Here is a 6048-nt window from a genome sequence, read left to right as displayed (position 1 = left end):
AGATTAAATAATATTAGTTGAGACGAATTAATTGTCAATTCGTAAATTGATTATAATAAGTATATTTAATTAAATGTATGTAATGTTAGCTTGGACGAATTAATCTGTTAATTCGTAATTAAATGTAATCGGTTATATTTAATATCAACAAGATGAATGTGTCATAGTGGTAATAGTGAGGGTACTCAAACCAAGAGGTCATGGGTTCGATCCTCACTAGATGACAATTTACACATTTTTTACATTTTGGAATAACCGAAAATAAGGAGATTATACTCCTTGCTATTTCGGGATTTGGGCCGAATAATTAGAAAGAAAAATCTACCCTAATCTACCTCATACACGGTTTAAGAGGGATTAGTGGTGATTTTTCTAACCTAATTCATTCTAATTCATTTTTCTTTGCCTCTCATCTAAAAACACAAAAAACCTAATTAATCAGTTAATTTTTGGATCGATTCTAGCATAATCAAAGGGCATTTCTCATATTATCTTGGGCGCAACTGATAGGAGAATATCATTGCGATATTGTTCATAGGCCATAAAAGCTAGGACCGAAGGTTATTTCTTAATCCTTTACGATCTTGTTTATGCAATTTAATTTTATAACTAGTTATCATCACTTTAAATTCGTTATAATCCTTAAAGTTAAAGGGATGCATACAGATGAATCCTACAAGTGGTATCAGAGCAAAGGCCACGAATTTTAATTTTGATGATTTTCATAAAATTGTTTGTAAACAATAATTAGGGTTTGCGAAAAAAAAGTAATCGGCTGGATTTTTTTTGAGCCGTGGTATTTTTTTTTCGTTTCCGTTACTGTTCACGGATGAACAGTATTTTTTTTTAAAAAAAAAAAAATTCTGTTTTTTTCTTTCGGTTTCTCCTGAAAAACCGATTAAAGTTTTTTACGGCTGTTTTTGTTTATGCCGATTTGAAAAGCGTCCGAGAAAAGAATTTTTTTTCCTGTTACTGTTCATAGTGGCCAGAAAAAAATATTTTTTTTTGTTTTGTTATGGTTTTTACAGAAAAACCGCAAGAAGAAAGAAATAAAAACGGGCTGTTTTTCTTGTTTTGTCTATCCAGCCGAGAGAAAAAAAAAATTTTTTTTTTTGGTTTCTGTTACTGTTCACGTGCTGGACAGATTTTTAAAAATTTTTTTTTTTTGTTTTTAGCTGTAAAATCGAGAAAAGTTTTTTTGGGTTGTTTCGGTTTTTACCGAGATAAATTTTAAAGAAAATTTTTTTTGGGTTTGTTGTGGCCAATTAATTATTGTGAAGCGGTTCATAATTCATGGATACCTAATCATTTTAAAGCGATTTAAAATTTTGATTTTGGATTAAATTCATATTAAAAGTTTAATATGAATTAAGATTGAAATTAATGTGATTAATTGAGGAATTGTCACTTAATTTGATGATTTAAATGGGTGGTTTGGATAAAATTAATCTACATAATTAAAGAATTATGTCTTGCATGTTTAATTTTTTTTAGTTGATGCATTTTATTTAGTTGAATGAATCGTTTGAATGGTTTAATTTACGTATTTTTGCAATCGGTTGTAATTTGTAATACTTAGTGTGGCCTTAGTCAAATTATGTTTTCGTAATGAAGGAAACATAATTTTTATGTAATTATGAGATCTCGAATCTCCTTTATTTTTCTTTAGTTTTGGGTTTTTGAAATTAAAATGTAATAAATAGGTTTATTATGTAAATTTATTTATTGTAATTTTCGAAGAAGACTAAAGATGGAGATTGGAGCTCACTCCCGCTACATGGATCAAGATGGAACATCGAGACAAGCTTCTCGGGTCCAAGGATGGATTCCAAACTTGTATTTAATGTTCATTTTGATAGGATAGGTCACACTAGGACTTTATTATTGCTTTTACGTTTTTCATTCCTATTGCATTTCATTCACATGATAGTTTATGCATCATATTCCGCCTAAAACCAAACTACCTACTACTAAAATGCATGAAAATTGACTCATATAGGTTGTATGTTAGTTTTCATGGACATACAGATGTCACAGACTTATTAAGCCATCACCTTAGTTTATTCATTCACGCATGCTAGATATTTGTTCACTTAAAATGAATTAAAATAACGTTGATGGGATCTTCCTCTAAAACGGAAATTGAGATTAGTCTTTATAAGGGCAAACAACTATGAATCCCTTCTTCGTCGGTAGGCATAATATGACCCCTTCTACGTTGGGTAAGTAGTTGTGTTGACTTATTTTGTCTCAACATTATAGTCCGAAGAGTTTCTCGTGATTATGATGGACTAAAAGATAGAATTTACAGAAATTTATCGAACAAGAATTCTAACGGTAGAATTAGCTAAAAGGTTAGCTTATCAATTTACAGAGAATTGAGTCTTGGGATCATTTATATAATTCTTGAGGGAGGTCAATTGTATAAATGCATGAGTCTTCGCGTTATAACAGTATTGCATTAGACTTAAAAATCAAATCGATGCATAGGCTTATTATTCAATTTTCTTTTCGCAGTGTAGAACACGTTAATTTTACTATTATAACAAATGGCTGGAAATAACAAAATCCCAATGCCAAGTGCCACACTTGATCGCGCGTCCTGGCTGAAAGTTTTTATAAACAACATGAATCAGTTGACACGTCTGAAAAATGACGGGTCCAACTTTGCGAACTGGGAGGCAGCACTACGGAATGCTGCCATTGCTGACCGTAAGCTCATGTACTTAATTGAGCCAATACCGGTAAACCCAGGCCCCAATGAAGGAGTCAACGAGTCACTCGCTTACAGTGACTTCGTTATGGAAGCGGGTGCGATAAAGAACGTACTCATCTTTGCAATGGAAACCAATATGCAGAGACGCTTCATTGCCCAAGGTGCGAACAAGATTTTCACCACGCTCACTAACGAGTTCTCAAAAGCACCGAGAATCGTTACATATGAGCATACCTGTCGTTTCTTTAATGCGAAACTCCAGAAGGGCCAACCGGTTAGCCCACACATTCTTCACATGATTGAGAATGTCGAGAAGCTGGAGGCTCTTGATTGCAAAATCAGTGAGAGCATTGTCATTGACCGAATGATTCATTCTCTTCATGATGGTTTTGCCCTTTTCAGGGCGAACTACTACATGAATGACTTGAAAGTCCTCATGAGCTACACTCCCTTCTCGTACAGACCGAGAAGGATATGAAATTGAGTGGGAGCATGAAGCAGGATGTTCTCACGATTTCCAACAAGGGTAAAGGTAAGGGCAAGGCTCATGGCGACCTAGCTGTAGGTAAGCCAAAGTTTAAAAAGCCAGGAAACGGTAAGAGTGCGCCTGGTGAGACTAGTGGCTCACAGGGCAAGGCAAAGAGCAAGGGCGGTGACTGATACGTGCATATTCTATACACTTTATTTGCAGTTTTGGCACGTATTTCCATGCGTATTTGTTAGCTTTAAGCTACTATTTCTCCCGAAACGGTTTACTTTGCATTTTCTATGATTTATTGTAGGAATGAGTGGAAGTAAGCTAAATCAAGCCTAAATCGTCCTCCGGAGGCAACTTCAGGGAAGCTTGGAAGAAGGAGGTTCGTACTCACTCACCTCGGGATGCGTGTTTGGAGTGAAGAGGTTGTTCTTGAAGGGAAGAAGGTGTTTATACATAGCTCAACCAGTCGATCGACCAGCATCCACAGTCGATCGACCAAGGAGATTCATCAGACGCTACTGGACTGCTATCACCAGTCGATCGACCATGCTGACCGGTCGATCGACCAGTCTGCGAGCTGAGAACTAATTCATCGTGTTAGACTTTTTAAAAGCCCAATTTGTAATTAACTTTTGGGCATCTTTATCAGTAGAACGCATCAATTATTAGGTTATGCTTTTCATTATTGAGGAACTCAGTTTTTAGATCTAGCTTTAGAAACGGAAAACCTCGAATTCGATTACTTTGTTCATCATTTTAATTAGTAAGTTTATGCAAATTCTTCCTTCTTTTAATTCTTGTTATTTCAATTCTTGTTTTACCAATTTAATTCCAGCAATTCATCTATTGCCTTTTGTCTTTAATTCAGTTTCAATTATGTCGATCTTGTTCCTTGCTTTCAATTTTATAATTGTTATAGTTTTTATTATGCGTAGCTAATTGTTTCGATTGGGAACGAGTTGAGCCATGGCGTAAATTAGGATTATTTGGTTAGCATGAATTCTTCCATATCGTTCTTGTTGTCTTTTGATAAACCCTTTTACTAGATTGAAAGATTAGTAATTTAAATTATCATTAGATTGGAATTTCCTTTGAGTGAAAGCTTTGAGAAATTCTTGGGAATTAGTAGACCGTAAGGTAAATTTGAGCATTGATCGAAAGGCTTGCTCATATTCCCTGAGACCGTATTGTAAGACCTTTGCTACCTTATTGACCTGACCTTAGCCATGGTGAACCGAAGTTCCCGATCTTCTTTTTATCTTGTTGAGAAATTTCATATTTAGCAATTAGTCATTAGAATCAACCAATTTCAAACCCCCCATCTAATTGTTACTTTTATAGACTGAAAATAGCAAACAAAATTGATCTTGTCTCTCCGTGGTTCGACCCTTACTATCACTAGCTATAGTTTTAGTTTGGAATTATAAATTTAATTTTGATACAAAACGACGGTATCAAATTTTGCGCGCCGTCACGGGGAGACGTGTAATTCTCGTTTGCTTTATTTTTAGTTTATTTTTCTTATCTCAAGGAACTTTGGTTCCTTGAGGCCGTTGCTTACCTTTGCTTCTAGTTTTGCTTTTGCACTGTTAGAAGACAGGTTTTTGAGAGGAAGGCTTGAGTACTCTCGATTCTGCGAATATGGCTACAATATATGATAATCTTGACCAAAGGAACACCATCTTCCAAAGGGGCACCAGTTACCTACCCCTACTACCGGTAACTTCGAATTTCGTTCCTCTTATATCGATTTAGTGGAGCGAAATCAGTTTGCTAGTTTACCAGATGAGGACCCCTTGAAACACATGGAAATTTTCACGTACTCATGCTTGTTCCATACCTATACCAGTGGGGTGACTCGGGATGAAGTTAAGGGGTGATGTTTTTATACTCCTTGAAGGATTCTAAGACGAGATTGGTACCGCTACCTTGATAGGGTAGCAAATGAGTCACAGATTGGACATCTCTAGCATTAGCCTTCTACAAGAAGTACTTCCCGCTTTCAAAGACTCGATGCCTTGAGGAGTAAAATTACAAATTTCCAAAGAAGAAGTCGATGAGGGTTTTTGTGAGGCATGGGGACGTTTCAAAGGTTTGGTCCGAGTTTGTCCCTCACCATGGCTTCCAAAGAAGGGTATCTTTGCAACTTATTCTACAATGCTTTATATGATGATTACAAGGTCATCCTGGACGCAGCTGCGAATGGTAGGTTCCAAAACAATACCGGTCAGAATAGAGGTTGGAACACTATTGAGGAGATGGCGGTCCATAGAGCTGAGTTTGGGAGCTCACGTGGAAATTCACGAAAGCAAAGTGATGAAATGAGAACCGTTGTGACACTCATTACTTCTATTACTACCCGTCTCGAGAGGCTCGAGGTCTCTGAAGCTTCCAAGGAAGGAGTTGAAATTCCTGCCCATAATTCAGATGAGACCGCGAAGTTGAGAGAAATGGTCCAAACTCTTTTGGTTCAAGTGGCGAATATAGAAGCAGCCGGGATTGAGTCCTCAATAAATTTTGTGAAGCAGTTGGAGAATATAGAGGCTAAGCAAGTCGCCAATTCTTCAAGCAAATGTGAAGGGCCAATTGAAACGATCAATGCCATTAATCTCAGAAGTGGCCTCTCTTATGAAGGTCCCGACAAGCCAAGAGGAGACTCGGAAAATGATAAAGAGGCTAGTTTAATTTCTGATGCAAAAACGAGCTGAATTGCCAGTACTTCTGGTTGATCGACCACAACTATCAGTCGATCGACTGATGTGTCAGATAAAAAAGTTTCTGATCAGAAACTATTCACACCCAGCATGAGCAGTCGATCGACCAACATTGTCAGTCGATCGACTAAGATTCCTGT

The 6048-nt window shown here is 36.6% G+C and overlaps 1 non-coding gene across 1 annotated transcript; it reads right to left on the bottom strand.

Annotated features, from left to right (window-relative positions):
* Nucleotides 1-5207: 5207 nt before the first annotated feature.
* On the bottom strand, nucleotides 5208-5318 carry LOC141635668 (small nucleolar RNA R71). The gene has a single exon (XR_012540338.1). It is a non-coding gene; the product is annotated as a small nucleolar RNA R71 (small nucleolar RNA).
* Between the last annotated feature and the right edge of the window lie 730 nt (nucleotides 5319-6048).

Source organism: Silene latifolia, chromosome Y, assembly GCF_048544455.1.
Source record: "Silene latifolia isolate original U9 population chromosome Y, ASM4854445v1, whole genome shotgun sequence".
Taxonomy (NCBI): domain Eukaryota; kingdom Viridiplantae; phylum Streptophyta; class Magnoliopsida; order Caryophyllales; family Caryophyllaceae; genus Silene; species Silene latifolia.
The sequence above is the reverse complement of the archived record's forward strand: the minus strand, read 5'-3'. Positions and strand labels throughout refer to the sequence as shown.